Below are 19,688 nucleotides of genomic sequence, written 5' to 3'. Positions count from 1 at the left end.
TGCTTTGTTTGCTTTTTTTTAATGGCCTTATTAACCTGCGTTGCTACTTTTAGTGATTTGTGTACCTCCAGATAACTACCTCATTTAGACACTTATTTTCCAAGGAGTCTGTGGCTGCCTTATTCTTCCTACCAAAATGTACCACCTCACACTTCTCTATATTGAAGTTCATTTGCCAATTACATGCTCATTTTGCAAGTTTATTATTGTCTTCCTTTATTTTGTCGTCGTCCTCCTCTGTATTAACTATACCCTCTCTTATTTGGTGTCATCCACAATTTTTGAAATTGTACTTACGATTCCTGTGTCCAAATCGTTTATGTAAATAGTGAATGACAGTGGTCCCAGCACCGATCCTTGTGGAACACTACTTCCCACCTTTTGCCCGTCTGAGTAACTACCTTTAACCCCACACTTTCTCTTCTGTTTTGTAGCCAGCTTGCTGTCATTCTGTTACTTGTCCCCTGACTCCACATGTTCTGACCTTAGTCATGAGTTTACTATGTGGTATTTTTTCGAAGACCTTTTGAAAATCCAAATATATTACATCTACTGCATTACCCTTGTCTACCTTTTCTGTTGCTACTACAAAGAATTCAATAAAGTTGGTAAAGCATGACCGTCCTTTTTTGAAATCTGTGCTGACTATTATATTTTCAGTTTTTAGATATTTTTCTATTACATCTTTGAGTAAGGATTCCATTTTCTTTCCTACCACCAATGATGAGCTAACTGGTCTATAGTTCCCTGAACTTGTTTTATCTCCCTTTTTAAATATAGGAATCACATTTGCTTAAATATATATTCAAGATCGGTGTTGATGACCATTCTGCAGTTTATTCTGCTTTTCAGTGCACTAGAACAGCATTAAGTCTGGTAGATAGCACACCAGGTGGATTGCAGTAAAAACATGAATTGAGGTTTATACTACTAGCTGTCTGGCCCATTTTGAAAGCAAGCAGTAAACGGGCACATTTGAACTTTTCATTGGATCTTTACTGACTGCAGCTGTTTGGGACATGTGTTCAGTCTCCTCACCCCTCCACTGTGGCTGGGTTGGGGTGATATCAGCCACGTTGCTATAGGGAGGCATTTGATACAGACCAGGCACCTCCTTACAAAGGGACAAGAAATCGGAGTGAGCCTTGTCACCGTAAGATGTGCTGGACTTGAGATCAGCAAAGTCCTGTGGGCTTGTCATGAATCTTTAAGAAAATGGAGAGATTCATAACTGAAAACAATTTTTTTAAGGGGATTAAAACCTGCATGAAATGGCCACTGGACCTTCAGTACTTGTGAACAATATGCAAACAAGAATTTCTTCCACTGTGTCTCATGACCGCAAGATTGAGGAGGTGTCGGGCTGCAAACAGCTCATTGTAATGTATGGATCACTGTTCCAAATGTGTCTCTTGTTATTTCCTGCAGGATATATGGATGCCTTCTACATAGCAGTCTGTGAAATACACAAACAAACAAAATCTGAGCAAACATGGGAAAAAGAAAAAGACCAAACGTTCTTCAGTGTGAAATTGCAGACCCCACCTGCCCCTTTTCTCTTTTTATAAAGGTGTGTTGAGATGTAGGATAGGTTTACTAGGTACAGGTGCACTTATTTGCTAATTCTGTTTCTGTGCATTACACTAAATTTACTGGATTTAATTTTTATAGTACACTAACCAAATCATGTTGGAGGTATGTGATCAGACTGTAGTACATATTAGTCTGATAAAAACTGAGTTTAAAAAAATATATAAAGTGCCTGTTTACTGCAACAACAGATATTCTAGTTGTTTTGAACCTTTGTGCTTACTTGAACTGTTGACTTTTGTTAAAACAGATTTCAAATGTGTGTACAAAGATTTTTTTTCATTCCTTTATTTGGCCTGGAAGCTTAGAATATCGTAGGCATGTAGAGATCTGCATTGACAATTCATGTGGACAGTTCATGTGGGCATGCACACCAAGCATTACAGAAGGGATACCCAAACCAGTGAAAGATTGCAGCTGTGATACCAGTAAATGCAATCCTGTTTAAATGTAGCCGCAATTACCTACTATAGCAGATCAATGGATAGGTGACCATGTTAACCTGTGCTGAGAAGTTACATAGTGGTTGTACCACGCTTAGTACGAAAGATGTGTTCTTCATGTCTATTATCTCCCATACTAAATTATTGTAGCCCAAAATAAAAACTAGGTTAGGTGCCTATGACCCCGATCTAGGGATCATCGATAGTGTTTCTACAGAATTTCTGTTCTTGTAAACTTGCCTGCTGTCAATACTCAATTATTGAAAGTGTTAACCTGTTGGGCAAATTCTGGGATCCATTCAAAATAAGGAGAAGGCTTAGCAGTATCCCAATCAGCGCAACTTGGTTTTTAAGTTCTTTTTAGGAGATTGAGTTCAAAAAATCTGATCAGTGCTGGTGTGGAGTATTATTGTGACTGGTTCCTCACTGCAGTGACTTTGACCAGCCCTCGGCCCAAATGGATATCTGTGTACAGCATCAAAATCCTCTTGGCACACGGTTGAGGTTGTTTAAGAACATGAACAGGCAAGGATGGGAAGGGACCTGTGTGCTTTATTTTTCCCTTGTGCCTTACCTGATCTGGGAGTGGTGGTTTTCAGTTTTCCAGCACAGCCATTCCTTACATTGACAACAGCATTATCTATGTAGACACACGGAACAATTCAGACATGGAGAACACTGTTCCGGTGATGTGTTTTGATGTCCATTGTACAGCAGCTGGAAACCTTAAAACAGACTTGGTGGAAACACTAGCCAATCGTGACACTTGTGCAGAAGCATTAAGCAACTCTTGGGTTTATTTTTTTTTGGGGGTGGCGGGGTATTCCTCTATTTTTAAAAATAGTAACACATTTCCTGAACTCTGCTTCACAGCCATAAAATCAAGGCTTAAAATAGCTCTTTTTGGTTGGGAACACTCATTTGCTTAATTGAAAATCTGATTTAGCAGTTGGTGGAATTTGTACCTTTCTTAAATAAAATATAATACAAGATAGTTCAGGGAAGATGTTGCAGATCAGATACCACATCAGCGATTTTAAAAACTGACCAACTCCGTAACAGCTCCGCGAACTGCTGCGTGACGTTTGATTCACGTCCAGTCTCCCAAGAGGTTGATGGCGATGCGCAAACCCCAAACTGAAATCATGTGCAATGACTAACATAAGACGTGCCAATAAGAACACATTTTCTAATATCCTGGAGCTTGCTGTTCTGCCATACTGGGCTATGCTCACATCACGGTACATTGCAGCCGAGAACACACTTTCCACCTTCAAATGATTAACTTCAAGGTTTAAAAAAAAAAAAAAAAAAAAATTTTTTTTTAAGTCATTCATGACATTGTGATCTTTTGTTTATAGCCTGTTGTGCTTTGTTTTGTACTCTGGTGTCGGTGTTACCAGCGTGTTTCGGCGCAGCTCAGTATGGCAGCTATTTCTCTGGGACAGCAAGGCCTACAGGAGGGGAATGCTGTTCAGCTTTAGCAAGCTCCAGAAATTGGGAAGCTTCTGTCCTGTACAGGCACCTGTACCTTGTTTTACAGCATTAAGAGCTCCCTCTCCCTGCATACTTGGTAAAGGGCAGCAAAGGATTAAGAGTAGGCCATTCAGCCCCTCGAGCTTGTTCTGCCATTGTTAAATCATGGCTGATCTGGCATATTTTGGTGATTGATAAATAATATTGGCAAATTAAACCTGACTTTCATCCCTGCACATATTGATAACCACTGTTAGCCTTTTGCCTAAAAAAAAACTTCACTCAGATTTTACTTCGCTGAGGTGTGATTGCATGAGGATCACATCTTGGCCTAGGACTTAATTTTTTCTTTTATTTTAATATAACTTCCCCACATGATACTAAGTCTTAACATAGGCTTAAGAAGAGAATGTTTGATTTACTGGGAGTACTAGTTTATTTTGCTGTCTTGGAGTTTGAATTTGATTACTGCTTTCCATCCATATACACTTTAGATGTGGCACCTCATCCAGATATGTGGGCCGTATGAATTTGTTCTCCAATCTCCCTCCCTGCCACAGCCCGCGCCCTCTTCCAGGACATTCAGGAACTCTGGATTGTTCCACATGTTGCTCATTGCTGTGGCTTCCTGCGTAACAGACTGGGGCATTAACTTTTTTTCCAACTTTTTTTTCCCCTCCTTTCCTCTGAGGACCCAGATTGTAGCAGGATGACTTGCCTAGTCCATCCAGCTGACATTGGAGAGCAGCCTCCTTAGTTGTACATTGCAGGTCGAGAGAGCACTGGCGCTGGAATCAGCGACCGCAAGATGTGCGGTCAGTGTCAAAACAGTTGTGTTAATAGGCTGACTAAACTGGTTGCAAGCTCATTGGGTCGAAAGTTCCAGTCTAGTTTTGCTTCTCCGTAGCATTATTGCATGACGGGCATGAAATATTCCCACCCGATGTTACTGGTAGACTTGTGTAGCTCGCTAGCGGAATCGAGGTGCCAAAGTACTGAAAGGACCTGTATCTGCTCGAGACCTCCTATAATCAGATTCAAAAATTGTATGGCCCATAAAGTGTTACAAATAACAGTGCCCATAAAGTGCTATATGTGATGTAACCCTCTCCGCTAGGACGCTAGTGAATCAGACGTTACCTTTTTAAACTCCATAGGTTTACTTGAAAGTTACTCTGAACTTTTCACTTTGTAAACTTATTGGTAATGTATGCGGTTGTGTGGATGATTGTATTTAATGTTGACATGAGTTTCCAGTTTTGTTCAGTGGTCCAAGTCGATCTGTTGAGGCTGATGACCTGTTCTGATGTAATTAAAGTATTAGCGTATGTACAGTGGCAGGGGTTTTGTTTTGCGTTTATCAAAGCATTCGCTGTGATTTCGGACTGATTGATAACCATTGCTTGCGGTTGTATTGAGATTCTGAGAGACAGCACCTTTTTTGCTTCAGTTTGTAAGAGTTGAGATTTAACATTTTCAGTACTGAATGCCCTTTGCAGATGCAAACGATGTTTTCTGTCCATTACATAAGTCATATTTCCTGGAAAATCTATCGCTTTGTATTTCAAAGTTCACATAACAAATGTTCTGTATTAAAAATGTACGATTTTGTCAGAATATAATTGAAAAGTTGCAAGTTTTGCCCTGTTTTCCTCTTGAATTTGGAATCATTGTTCAGTTCTCCCAGAGGGGTGCTATTCCCTCAATTCCTTTTTATAGTTATCTGACTTGTGCTTTGATAAACTAGAGATGTTTGTACTGGACAAGTTTGGTGCCATTACTTTAATATTTTCTTATTGTATTCAGTTTTTGGGTGGAATAGGATCTATTGTTCTAAACCCCTCCCTCCAAAAAAAAGATGCTGTCTCTCTCGGGCTTATACATAATGGAATGGCACTTTTCTCAGTTCTGCTGAGCATACCCAAAAGGCTCAGTTTATCATGGGATTTTCTTTGGTTGGGGTGGGGGGGATACATTTCTGTGATGCACTGCACCAAATGAGCATGCTCAGTACATTGAAGAGATTCAGGTAAACGTTGGCGTAACGGATTGAATGACGAAAAGAGATAGACTGTAACAAAGTGTTTCTGTGGTTTTTGCAGAAAGGCATTGCTTATTTGGGAACACTCAAATTGCACAAATTGTAGCTTTTTTTAATCGCGCTTTGAATTATAACCCTGTAAGGTGGCTTTACTGTGAGGAATTGTGGAGTGTATATTGTAACTCTGGAGGCATGTATTGTTTTTGAATCTCAACATTCTTTCAAATGCATTTGGAGTAAAACTTTTAAACAGACCAAATTCTAACCCTTACTGCAGGTTTGTGTTTTGATTTATACCGTAGTTAAAGTAAGTACATTAAGCTGGCACTACAACCCAATACTAAAAGAGTATTGTGTACATCTTTGGATATTACAGTGCAGGTTATAAGATTTTTTTTTTCTCTTTTGTAAAACCGTGAACTAACCTTGCACTGATTACCTCTCCTCCAACATGCCCCCCTCCCCTCCACCATCCCCAATAACCACATGTGATAATGTATAACAACAATGAATATGTGCTCACTTGCACTGGATAAAGCTCATTACGATTGGAACCAGACTAAATCGTCAGTGTTAGAAAAGACCCAGCAAACTGCAGAAATTATCTTAATTTTCTTAGAAAGGGTCCAGTGCATGTACCCCATTAAAATCTGGATTGCATTAGGCTAGCACATTGCTGATAATCCAGAGCTTAGACTCATTTACATTGGTGCCAGAGTTGCTTAATTCTCCTTGTGCTTTTGTAATGAAAACTCCGCACAAGTAGTGCGCTAGTTTTTGTGGCATTTTTGAGGGTCTTATCATCTTTCTCTTTCTCCACCCCCCCCCCCCCCCCCCAAAAAAAAAAGGCACGTAATAATTGTGTTGGGGTTTCTAATAAACCGGGCCAAATTGAAATGTTTCCTGGTCTTGGTTTTTTGTTTCGCACACCCTGGTTTTAAAACTTGGCACTATTCTGAGTGATGAAAGGAAATATTTGAGTGTTCCCTTGACTATGTACATACTGCGACTTTTCCCTTTTTGGTAACTCCAAAGTGTGTCTTGTAACTCGAGTGCTGATTTGCAAATATGATTGTGAAAATGGCTGGCTGAAAGTATATTTTTGCATGATACAATTGCTTCCCCCCCCCCCCCCCCCCCCCCCCCCCGAAGACATTGACCTTTTTTGTAAATAAGATTGTCTTTTAAACCGGGAAACTTTCTATAGATGAAAGGAATTTCTCTGAGCTCTGGGACAAAAGGAAAAAAACATACAAAGCACTGGTGACCTTTGATTTCCACGGTCATGTGTTTCTCCTGCGTGCAGGAGCATTCACCATGAGCCATTTTGTGTATTCAATGCAGTGAGACAATAAAAAAAACTTATTCTGTAAATGACGGTTGTCTGGGTTTTTGCCATTTTATGTTGCTTTACTTCAATTGTGGCTTCAAGAAACCAGAATATAGAACCCAACATACTTGGTACATTCCTGACAGCTTATTTTTCCCCACTTCCAATTTGTTTTCAACTTACTGGATCGTTCCTGTTTATTGCAACTCCAGATATAACCCGCTTCTCTTCTGGGACTGCCATCTTTGTCAAGCCAAAAATCTGACTGGGAGCAGGGTGATCATAGCTTGAGTTTTGATGTTGTAGTGTCCGTGTGTTGATAAAGACACTGAAGACAGGAGTTGGTTCATAGGTATTTACTAAGCAAAGTCTGGGGGGGGGTTCTAACGGATATACACAATACACAGGCTTATATAGCCCGAGTGGCAATCACCGGCACCACAGCACACCTGGGGCTCTTAAAGGCACATACACTACAATTCCTCCCCTTTTAGCTAACCAGTACATCATATTTTAAGTAATTATTAATTTACATGTTATAAGCAAAATAATATACATTGCTGTAGTTAATTAATTATAAGTCAGTCTCTCAGGAGGCTTCCTGACTCGGTCCGGATAACGCCTCGGGGGTGTAGTAGTTTCTGGTGGTGTAGTAGGTTCTTCTGGCAAGGCTGATTCGGCTTGAATGCCAGTGTCGGGTTCATCGGGTTCCAGTATCACCGGATCGGAGGTAGATATGGGTATCTCTACTTCGTCGTTAGATGTATAGAGTTGTGGTGTAGGTTGTCCCTTTTCGGATGACTTTATGATTTGGTCAGCATGGCGCCTTATTATGCTTTCTCCGCTGTCCACGGTATACATCAGTGGTCCTAGTCGTGTGCAGATAGTTCCAGGTTGCCATTTCTCGGTACGGTAGTCCCGAGCCAAAACTTGTTGACCTATCTGGAAGGTTCTAGTTGGCCTTTCATTCATGCCTTGAAACTGCCGGTTCTCCACGTCCCTTCTGATGTTGGGCTTGACCAAATCCAGCCGGCATCTTAGGTTTCTATTGAAGAACATCATGGCGGGAGTTTGGTTGGTAACCATATGTGTTGCATTCCTGTATGCGAATAAGAAGTTATCCACCTTGTGCTGAAGTTTTATGTCTTCATTACCCATGGCCTTTATGGCCTTCTTGAAGGTCTGGACAAACCTTTCAGCCAATCCATTGGTGGCGGGATGGTATGGGGCGGACGTGTAGTGCTTAACCCCATTGTTTTTTTAAGAAATTTCTGAATTCTTCGGACACAAATTGCGGTCCATTATCAGAACAGATCTGTTCCGGCAGCCCATTCCTGGCAAATATGGTCCTTAATACTGTGATGGTTTTTTCCGTGGTGGTGGAGGACATCTTTATTACCTCCGGCCACTTGGAGTGTGCATCAACCGCGATTAAGAACATTGAGTCCATAAATGGACCAGCAAAGTCGATGTGTACCCTTTGCCAGGGAGATGAAGGCCACTCCCATGGATGTAGAGGGGCTTGTGGTGGAGCGTTTTGAGGGAGATGAGGGCCACTCCCATGGATGTAGAGGGGCTTGTGGTGGAGCGTTTTGGACCTTCTGGCATCCTAGGCAGCTCTTGGTCATTTCTTCGATGTCTCCATTGATACCTGGCCACCATACAAACGCCCTGGCTAGGTTCTTCATTTTCACTCCACCCAGATGCCCCTCGTGAAGCTCCTTTAGCACTTTATCCTGGAGTTTGGGTGGAATCACCACTCTGGATCCACACATCAAGGTCCCTCGGCACACTGACAGCTGTTCTCTTCTTTGCGAGAATGCTGGCAACAGTGGTTCGCCATGTGCTGGCCATCCCTTCACTGTTAAATCGTAGACCCGTGAAAGAGTCGGGTCATTTCTCGTTTCCCTTTCAATGGCAGAATTTGTTACTGGTAGACATTCCACTATGGTAGAGTGGAACATCTCCATTGGGTCTACTGTAGGTGCCTCTTCTACCGTTGGCAACGGTAGGCGCGATAAACCGTCAGCATTCCCATGCTGTTTTGACCCTTTGTATTCTATGTTGTATTGGTGTGCCCCTAGAAAAAGGGACCACCTCTGTAGCCTTTGCGCTGCCATAATGGGAACACCCTTTTTAGGGTTGAATATGGAGATGAGGGGTTGATGGTCAGTCAACAAGGTAAATTTTTGTCCGTGTAGGTAATGGTTGAATTTCTTCACTCCCCATACCAGGCTGAGTGCTTCCCTGTCGATTTGGGCATAGTTACGCTCAGCTGAGTTCAATGAGCGTGACGCAAAAGCTATCGGCCGTTCCGAGCCATCAGGGAATTTATGCGATAATACTGCTCCTATGCCGTAAGGGGATGCATCGCACGCCAGTCTGATTGGCAGTGATGGGTTGTAATGAGCCAAAACTTCTTTGGATGTGATTAAGTCTTTGCATTTATGGAAGGCACTTTTGCAGTCTTCGTTCCATTTCCAAATTACTCCTGTTTGTAGCAGTTCATTAAGAGGGTGTAGAAGAGTTGATAAGTTCGGTAAAAATTTATGATAGTAATTTATTAATCCCAGGAACGACCTTAATTGTGAAACATTTTCAGGTGCTGGGGCTTTTATGACCGCCTCAATTTTTTCAGGTGACTTATGCAACCCTTCCTTATTTATTATGTGGCCACAATATGATAGTTGATTTCGGAAAAATTCGCACTTGGGGCGATTTGCTCGTAGGCCCCGTTCTCTCAGCCTAGTGAGCACCTGCTCTAAATTGGCAAGGTGCTCGTTGTCGTTTTCTCCTGTTACAAGGATGTCGTCTAGGTAGCATTGAGTCCCCGGAATCCCTTGGAGGACTTGCTCCATAGCTCTTTGCCAGATAGCTGGAGCGGATGCTACTCCGAAAACCAGTCGATTGTACTGGTACAGACCTTTGTGTGTATTTATCGTGAGATTTTTTAGAGGCCTCTTCAACCTCCATCTGTAGATATGCCTGTGCCAAGTCAATTTTGGTGAAACGTTTCCCTCCGGATAGTGAGGCGAAAATATCTTCTATCCTCGGAAGAGGATACTGTACCGTGTGAAGGACCGGGTTTACAGTCACCTTGAAGTCTCCACAGATGCGAATTTTTCTCTGTTCTTCAGATTTATCATTCTTCAATGCTCTCTTCATGACTGGGACGATGGGTGTTGCCCACTCGCTCCAATCTATTTTAGATAATACGCCTGCCTTTTCCAAATTCTCCAGCTCTGCCTCGACTGCTGGACGAATTGCGTATGGCACTGGTCTTGCCTTAAAAAACTTGGGAATTGCTGCACCTTCCACTTTTATTGAGGCGGTGATGCCTTTCAAGGTTCCTAGTTTCTCTTGAAACACTTCCTTGGCGTTGGCCAAGATGCCTTTTAATCGTTCAGGTATGACGTCATCATTTTTTTCCTTACTGGTCACCGTCAGTGCCTGAATGGAGTGCCAGTCTAAACGTATTTTTCTGATCCATTCACGTCCCAACAGCGGTGGACCACCATCTTGTAGAACGTATAAATACAACTTCTGTATTTCCTTGCCGTTGTATACAACAGGCACCTTTATTTTTCCTTTGGGGTATACTTTCTGCCCCGTATATGTTTTCAAGATAATGGATGTGTCTTTTAAAGGTATATGCGGAAATAGCCGCTCATAATCCCGTCGATTTATGACGGTCAGAGCTGATCCTGTATCTAGCTCCATTTTAACTGGGGACCCTGCTATTGTGAGGGTAACCCAAATGGTATGGTAATCTTCTTTGGCAATTACATTATGTAATTTGAGAGCGCTTAGTCTCTTGTTCCCGGAGTCGCTATCGCTCTTCTGGTCTTCGGAGCTACTGTCCGTCATCATTTGTACCTTTCTGTGCTTTTCCTTATTGATTCTTTTCCTGTTAGTGGATTTTTTGTTTTCAGATCGGCACACATGTGGAATGTGTCCCATCTTTCCGCATCGCCTGCATGCTTTTTCCTTGAACCAGCAGTTCCTCTGGTCATGGGTGGATCTGCCGCAACGATAACATCTCTCGAAACCCCGTGTCATTTCATGGGTGCCGAAGTCCTGTGGCCTTTGCTGTATCTCTGCAGCTCCTATTGCACTGAAAGCCTTGTCCAGTGTTAAATTTTTCTCAGAAGATAGCTTTTTTTGTGTTTCTACACTTAGGGGATCGCAGACGAATTTGTCTCGCAGAGAATCTGCCAGTCCTGCCTCGAATTGGCAGTGTAGTGTATCAACAATCTCCTTAAAATTCTTGTCCATCGGTTCGGCTGGAGTGATTAAGTTTCGTAACAGCTTGTATGTCTTTGCGCCCATTAGATCCAGAAGTACTGAAGCTTTTTTTTCATCTTCTATTCCATTTGCGGTGCAATATACCTCCACTCTTTCCACATGTGTGGTCCAATCCTCTATCTCGTTATCAAAAACATTAATATTGCCAAAATTAGGCATCTTAGAAAAGATATGGCGCTTCCCGCGCTTTTCTTTCTTTTCTGTAGAAAAGATATGGCGCTTGCCGCACTTTCCCGCCGCTGCTGCCGATGACCAACGCTGTTTACTGTGGTTTCCGTTTGTTTTAGTTTTTTATTTATTGTTGGAGACTCGTTCCCGCCGGAGTTTCTCTCCAGGTCTGAACGCTGACCTGCTTGCCGCGCCGGCCGTCTCCCGAGTGCTCCCTCCCAGTCCGTTATTGCTTGCCTCTGATTTCGCTGCCTGTCTCAGCTGTAGAGCCAGCCGCTGGAGCCCCAGCCTGACGCCCAGGAAGGATTAGCGCAGTACCTGCCACCAGCTTGGCCAGCTGGTGAAACCACAGCTTCTCTCACTTCCTTGAGTCTTCAGGACGCCCGAGGAATCGATGCCCTTGAGGTGCTGCCGAATTGCAGGTAAGTCCGTTTCCACTTCGTCACCACTGTAGTGTCCGTGTGTTGATAAAGACACTGAAGACAGGAGTTGGTTCATAGGTATTTACTAAGCAAAGTCTGGGGGGGGTTCTGACGGATATACACAATACACAGGCTTATATAGCCCGAGTGGCAATCACCGGCACCACAGCACACCTGGGGCTCTTAAAGGCACATACACTACAGATGTTTGCTGATGCAGAAAGTTCATTGTAAACCTCCACATCGTGAAGCAAATAAAAGAATTGGCTTTTTGTTTTTTTAAAACTGCCTTTTGCTTTAGAAATTCCCAGTCCAAAATCAGACAAGTGGCATCGCTCTGTGTCCATCTGAAATTATTGCAGACAGTAGGATTGCTCTCCAGTTGGTTTGTCCAATGAAATCACAAATGCATATGAAGGGTCAGTAAGATACGTATTTTATTCCAGGAGAATTTTATTCCAGGCTGCTCACGTGGCAATCATTACTCATGATTGCCACGTGAGCAGCCATTTTGTATAAAATTAAGTTTCCAGTCATCATGACATAAATGAGACCCTGCTTCCCACAGACCATTGTCCTTCCTTACCCATTGGTGTCACTGTGGAGCACATTCAACACGCAGTGTCTGCTTCCAGACTGCCTGTTACCAGAACTCAAAAACATACAATGTAAAAACGAGGGAACACTGCACGATACCCAAGTGTACAGGGTCTTATCTCCCCCATCCTCCTCCTCTTTCCCCCCCACCCCCCCCCCACCCAAGTAGATCCTCCAAGATAGGGACTCCATGGAACTTTGAAATGCCTTAATATATGTAATACTGAAATGAGGAAAAGCAATTAATTTTATTTCTGGTAAATATGCTTTAGCAGTCAGCAGGGTAGGAGGAACCACAGAAACTGGTCCTGTACTCGCCATCTCATAGATTCATAGCATATACAGCGGCATCATAAAATCTCACCTGAGTCTGAAGGTTGTGGGTTCAAGTCCCACTCCAGGGATTTGAGCACAAAAATCTAGGCTGACACTCCAGTGCAGTACTGAGGGAGTGCTTCACTGTTAGAGGTGCTGTCTTTTGGACAGTACTGAGGGAGTGCTTCACTGTTAGAGGTGCTGTCTTTTGGACAGATGTTGAACCGAGGCCCCGTCTGCTCCCTCAGGTGGACGTAAAAGATCCCATGGCACTATTTCGAAGAGCAGCAGGGGCGTTATCCCTGGTGTCCTGGCCAATATTTATCCCTCAATCAATATTGCTAAAAACAGATTATCTGGTCATTATCACATTGCTGTTTGTGGGAGCTTGCTGTGCACAAATCGGCTGCCATGTTTCCTACATTACAACAGTGACTACACTTCAAAAGTGCTTCATTGGCTGTAAAGCGCTTTGGGAACGACCTGAAGTCGTGAAAGGTGCTATATAAATGCAAGTTTTCCTTTGAATTGTTTGTCTTACAAGATGATACTAATGGGCTATTTTATTCAGAACAGGGCTGTTCACATTGTCTGTGCCAGGACAAAGGGAACACACTGCCACTCTTCACTGTGCTGGCAGATCAGATGCAAACAGGAGATGTCAGCACCTGTTTGATTATAGAATGGTACAGCACAGAAGGAGGCCATTTGGCCCATCGTGCCTGTGCCAGCTCTTTGAAAGAGCTGTCCAATTAGTCGCACTCCCCTGCCCCTCCCCTATAACCCTGCATATTTTTCCCCTTCTAAATATTTATCTAATTCCCTTTTGAAAGTTATGTTAAATCTGCTTCTACGACCCCTTCGAGCAGTGCACTCCAGATCATCATTACTCGCTGGGGAAAGAAAATTGTCATCTTGCCCCTGGTTCGTTTGTCAATAACCTTAAACCTTGTTGCTGATCCTTCTGCCAATGGAAACAGGTTTCTCCTTATTTACACTCAAAGCTTTTCATGATTTTGAGCACTTCTTAAATCTCCCCATAACATTCTCTGTTCTTAGGAGAACAGCCCCAGCTTCTCTAGTCTCTCCATTTTACTGAAGTCCCTTATCCCTGGTACCATTCTTCTGCGCACTCACGTCTGAGTCAGAAGGTTGTGGGTTCAAGTCTCACGCCAGAGACTTTAGCGCAAAAACCTAGGCTGACACTCCAGGGCAGTACTGAGGGAGCGCTGCACTGTCGGAGGTGCCGTCTTTCGGATGAGACGTTAAACCGAGGCCCCGTCTGCGCTCTCAGGTGGACATAAAAGATCCCATGACACTATTTCAAAGAAGAGCAGGGGAGTTCTTCCCCAGTGTCCTGGCCAATATTTATCCCTCAACATCACTAAAAAAATAGATTATCTAGTCATTATCACTGCTGTTATGGGACCTTGCTGTGTGCAAATTGGCTGCAGTGTTTGCAATAGTGACTACACTGCAAAAATATTTCATTGGCTGTAAAGTGCTTTGGGACGTCCCGAGCTTGTGAAAGGTGCTATTTAAATGCAAGTCTTTTCTTTACCTAAAATGTGGTGCCCAGAATTGGACACAATACTCGAGCTGGGGCCGAACCAGTGATTTATAAAGGTTTAGCACAACTTCCTGGCTTTTGTACTCTGCCTCTGTTTATAAAGCCACGGTTCCCGTATGCTTTTTTTAACAGCCTTCTCCACTTGCCCTATCGCCTTCAAAGGTTTGTTTACGTACACCCAGCGTTCCCTCTAAGCTGCGCAGCTGGGCTTTTCAAATGTGAAATTTTGCGCATGTGCAAAACTTTAAATGGGCTGCATAGCCCGTTAAAGGGACTGCGCACCCAAAACAAAATTAGCGGGAACATTGCCTACACCCCCAGAGGTCTCTGTTCTTGCACCCCCTTTAGCATTGTTCCATTTCGTTTATATTCTAGTTGTAGAGGCTGGGTATTCTGCAGCGAGTGACTCAAAGCCTTTCCACCATCTGCAAGGCACAGGGCTGGAGCAATGTTGCGGCCGCGCACCAATTGGAGGTCCCGTGCAGGCTGTTCTGCTGCTGGAAGATACGGCGCATGCCCACGCAACACTTAGACTGCAAATTGAGGCAACATTGGTCAGGAGTGTGATGGAATACTCTCCGCTTGCCTGGATGAGTGCAGCTCCAACAATCAAGCTCAACACCATCCAGGACAAATCAGCCCGATTCATTGACACTCCATCTACCACCTTATAACATTCACTCCCACCACCACCGGCGCACCGTGGCTGCAGTGTGTACTGTCTACAAGATGCACCGCAGCAACTTGCCAAGGTTTCTTCAACAGCACCTCCCAAACCTGTGACCTCTGCCACCTAGAAGGGACAAGGGCAGCAGGCGCAAGGGAACACTTCCAAAGTTCCTCTCCAACACACACATCAGCCTGATTTGGGAATATATTACTGTTCCTTCATCGTTGCTGGGTCAAAATCCTGGAACTTCCTGCCTAACAGCATTGTGGGAGTACCTTCACCACATGGACTGCAGCGGTTCAAGAAGGTGGCTCACCAGCACCTTCTCGAGGGCAATTAGGGATGGGCAATAAATGCTGGCCTTGCCTTGTGACGCCCACGTCCCATGAATGAATAAAAGAAAAATTAGTTTATATTGTTTCTCCTCATTCTTCCAGAATGCATCACCTCACACTTCTGTGTTAAATTTTATCTGCCATATATTTGCCCATTTTACCAGTTTGTCTATATCCTCCTGAAGTCGGTTACTATCATCCTCGTTTACTACATTTCTGATATTTGTGTCATCTGCAAAGTTTTAAATTATGCCCTGTGTACCCAAGTCCAGATCATTAATATATATCAAAATGAGCAGTGGTCCTAATACCGACACCTGGAGGACACCACTGTATACTTCCCTCCAGTCTGAAAAATAGGCATTCACCACTACTTTTTGCTTTCTGTCTCTTGGGCAATTTTATCTCCACGCAGTTACTACCCCTTTAATCCCATGGGCTTCAATTTTGCTAATAAGTATTATGTGGCACTTCATCAAATGCCTTTTGAAAGTCCATATACACCATATCAAACACTACCTTCAACCCCCTCCGTTACTTCATCAAAGAACTCAAGTTAGGCAAACACGATTTGCTTTTAACAAATCTGTGCTGGCTGTCATTTATTAACCGATATCTTTCCAAGTTCAATTAATTTTGTTTTGGATTATTGTCTCTAAAAGTTTCCCCACCACCGACGATAGGTCGACTGGCCAGTAGTTTCCAGGTTTGTGTGTCTCCCCTTTTTTGAACGGGTGTAACATTTGAAATCCTTGAATTCTCTGGCACTGCTCCCATAACTAAGGAGGATTGGAAGATTGTGGCTAGAGCCTCCGCTATCTTGACAAAGGGTTTTTACCTGAAACGTTGACTCTATTTTCTCTCTACGGATGTTGCCTGGCCTGAGTTTTTCCAGCATTTTCTGTTATTTCAGTATTTTGCTATCGCCTCCGCTATCTCCACCTTTACTTCCCTCGGCAACCTAGGATGCACCCCATTGGGACTGGGTGACTTTTCTACTTTGAGTGCTGCTGACCTTTTAAGTATCTCTTTATTTTTTATCCTATCCAATTTCTCTATGACCTCCTCTACTGCTACATTGGTGTGGAGATGCCGGTGTTGGACTGGGGTGGACAAATGTAAGAAGTCACACAACACCAGGTTATAGTCCAACAGTTTTATTTGAAATCACAAGCGTTTGGAGCGCTGCTCCTTCGTCAGGTGAAGTGGAGAGATGCATAAAGACACAGCTTATATAGACAGAGAATAATGCCAGATGATTACAGGTAATCTTTCTAACTGCCATTTATCACACCTCGGCAGAGAGATAATCACAGCAATCAAAGGTGTGAATGGTGTCCAAACAGGTTAGTCAGGAAAACATTACATCAAAGAACAATGAGGTGGGGTCACATGTTGCAGATGCTGGGGCAAAGAAACTTTTTTTTGCTGGAAATCACAGCAGGTCCGGCTGCATCTGTGTAGAGAGAACAAGCCAACGACGACTCGAGTCTGGATGACCCTATGTCAGGTGGGGTTACATGTAGCGTGACATGAACCCACGATCCCGGTTGAGGCCGTCCTCATGAGTGCAGAACTTGGCTATCAGTTTCTGCTCTATGATTTTGCATTGTCGTGTGTCTCGAAGGCCGCCTTGGAGAATGCTTACCTGAAGATCGGAGGCTGAATGTCCTTGACTGCTGAAGTGTTCCCCGACTGGGAGGGAACACTTCTGCCTGGCGATTGTTGTGTGGTGTCCGTTCATCCGTTGTCGCAGTGTCTGCATGGTCTCACCGATGTACCATGCTCCGGGGCATCCTTTCCTGCAACGTATGAGGTAGACAACATTGGCCAAGTCACATGAGTACGTACCTGGTGGGTGGTGTCCTCACGTGTGATGATGGTATCTGTGTTGATGATCTGGCATGTCTCGCAGAGGTTGCTGTGGCAGGGTTGTGTGGTGTCGTGGTCGCTGTTTTGAAAGCTGGGTAATTTGCTGCGAACGATGGTCTGTTTGAGGTTAGGCGGCTGTTTTGAAGGCGAGTAGTGGAGGCGTGGGGATGGCCTTAGCGAGGTGTTTGTCGTCATCGATGACATATTGAAGGCTGTGAAGAACATGGCGTAGTTTCTCCGCTCCGGGGAAGTACTGGACGACGAAGGGTACTCTGTTGGTTGTGTCCCGTGTTTGTCTTCTGAGGAGGTCTATGCGATTTTTTGCTGTGGCCCGTCGGAACTGTCGATCGACGAGTCGAGCATCATATCCCGTTCTTACGAGGCCGTCTTTCAGCGTCTGTAGGTGTCCATCGCGTTCCTCTTCGTCTGAGCAGATCCTGTGTGTTCGCAGGGCTTGCCCATAGGGGATGGCTTCTTTAACGTGGTTAGGGTGGAAGCTGGAGAAGTGGAGCATCCTGAGGTTGTCCGTGGGCTTGCGGTAGAGTGAAGTGCTGAGGTACACAGATGCGGCCGGACCTGCTGTGATTTCCAGCAAAAAAATGTTTTTTTGTCTTTTTTGTTTTTCATACAGACCCCAGCATCTGCAACATTTGACCCCTTGTGACTCCCACCTCCTTGTTCTTTGATGTAATGTTTTCCTGACTAACCTGTTTGGACACCATTCACACCTTTGATTGCTGTGATTATCTCTCTGCTGAGGTGTGATAAATGGCAGTTAGAAAGATTACCTGTAATCATCTGGCATTATTCTCTGACTATATAAGCTGTGTCTTTATGCATCTCTCCACTTCACCTGACGAAGGAGTAGCGCTCCGAAAGCTTGTGATTTCAAATAAAACTGTTGGACTATAACCTGGTGTTGTGTGACTTCTTACTACTACATTGGCATCGTCCTCTTTAGTGAAGACAGATGCAAAGTACTCATTTAGTACTTCAGCCATGCCCTCTGCCTCCACTAGAAGATCTTTTTAGCCCCTAATCAGCCCCACCCTTCCTTTCCCTACCCTTTTACTATTTATACGTTTATAAAAGACTTTTGGGTTCCCTTTATGTTACCAGTTAACCTGTTCTTAAACACTCTTTTCCCCACTTATTTCCTTTTTAAGTTCTCCCCTGTACTTTCTGCATTCAGCTTGGTTCTCTACTGTATTATGAGCCTGACATTTATCATAAGCCTCTTTTACTGTTTCATTTTGATGTCTGTATCTTTAGTCATCCAGCAGGGATAAGGAAGAAGGTCGCCATGATAATGGCCAAAGTGCTAACCAAGGCACCATGGAGTATGAGGTAGGGGGAGCAAGATCGGGACAGCGTATACTACAATGAGTGGTTTATCTCCTGACCCGTCAAAGTCTCGCCACCATCTAAAAGGCTCAAGTCAGGAGTGCAAGTCGTCACTTGTCTGGAGGGGTTCCACTGTAACAACACCCAACAAGCTCAGCACCATGCCTGCTCAATTGGCACCCCTGAAACAAGTAAACTTTCACCTGTTTTGAATTGTAATTGAACGCTTATCTAACACTGAAAAAGCAGGAAAAGTTAGAACGAGGAGCACAATGGCTGCAAGGAATCACGCTAAGTATTGATGAGGAAGATCATTCAGCCTGTTTCAAGTTCATTCAGCCAGAAAGATCATGCAGTTCACCCACTGTGGCAACTTAGTATGTAAATAATTGCAGGGTTTTCCCTCCACCACTCTTCCCAGATGTTCATGTGTTGAACTTCTTGACATCAATCCTAAGTTTGCCTTTTACTGGAACATCATGTTCTCCTGACCACCTGGCCTAGAAATTCAGTAGGCCTAGCGCCCCATTTGGGGCGCTGGAGGGCCTAGCGCCGGAGTTATGGCCAGTTTAAAAATTCCCTGGGGCCCTGGAATCGGCGGTAGACCGGTAGCGCTGCGCCGGCACCGATGACATCGGTGTGCGCAGCGTCCCGGTTGCCATGCCGATGGGCCCCAGCGCCGAAATTCAGTTGTGGCCGCCTCGCCCGTGGCAGCCGCAACTAAGACTCTGGCAACAGAGTCTTACACGACTTTGCGCCGGCGCATAAAGGTGGAGCGGCGGCCGGCCGCCTGCCCGCACCTCCCTCTCCGGACTCCCCCCACCCCCCCCCCCCCCCCCCCCCCGTGGAACAGATGCTTCTCGGCTGCGAGCCCGGCACTTCCCCGAGGTGCCGGGCTCATTTTTGTGGCGATTTTACCGGCCAGCGGGCGGGTGCAGGCAGCTCCTCCTTAACTGAAGGAGGAGGCCTGCACTTCCCGAGCCTGCCGCACCGCATCGGGCGCCGCAATGCGGCGCGTAGCGCCAGTTTTCAGGCGCAAACACCCTTCAGTAGCGCCGGCAGCCGTTTGGGCGCGGCGCTACTGAATTTTTGGCGCGCGCAGGGGGACTTAGCGCCGGCGCTAACTTTCCGGCGCTAAAGCCCTGGCGCGGCGCCAACTGAATTTCTAGGCCACTCTCTTTAGTTTGACGTAATTTTACGGATCTACCTT

At 44.5% G+C, this 19,688-nt stretch overlaps 1 protein-coding gene across 6 annotated transcripts in view; it reads left to right on the top strand.

The window, feature by feature from the left end:
* nras (NRAS proto-oncogene, GTPase) overlaps positions 1-19,688 on the top strand; it is a 128,263-nt gene that overhangs the window by 42,431 nt on the left and 66,144 nt on the right. For 2 of the 6 annotated variants that reach the window (XM_086011585.1, XM_086011587.1), the window contains exon 6: positions 1,429-6,381. The exons of 1 other annotated variant lie outside the window; for it this stretch is intronic. The gene's annotated coding sequence lies outside the window, so the exon portion shown is untranslated. 3 more of the 6 variants (XR_015081731.1, XR_015081730.1, XM_086011589.1) reach the window with 3 other exon arrangements.

This window comes from Somniosus microcephalus, chromosome 18 (assembly GCF_052327205.1).
Source record: "Somniosus microcephalus isolate GS21.2 chromosome 18, FLI_Smic_1.0, whole genome shotgun sequence".
Classification (NCBI taxonomy): Eukaryota; Metazoa; Chordata; class Chondrichthyes; order Squaliformes; family Somniosidae; genus Somniosus; species Somniosus microcephalus.
The sequence above is the reverse complement of the archived record's forward strand: the minus strand, read 5'-3'. Positions and strand labels throughout refer to the sequence as shown.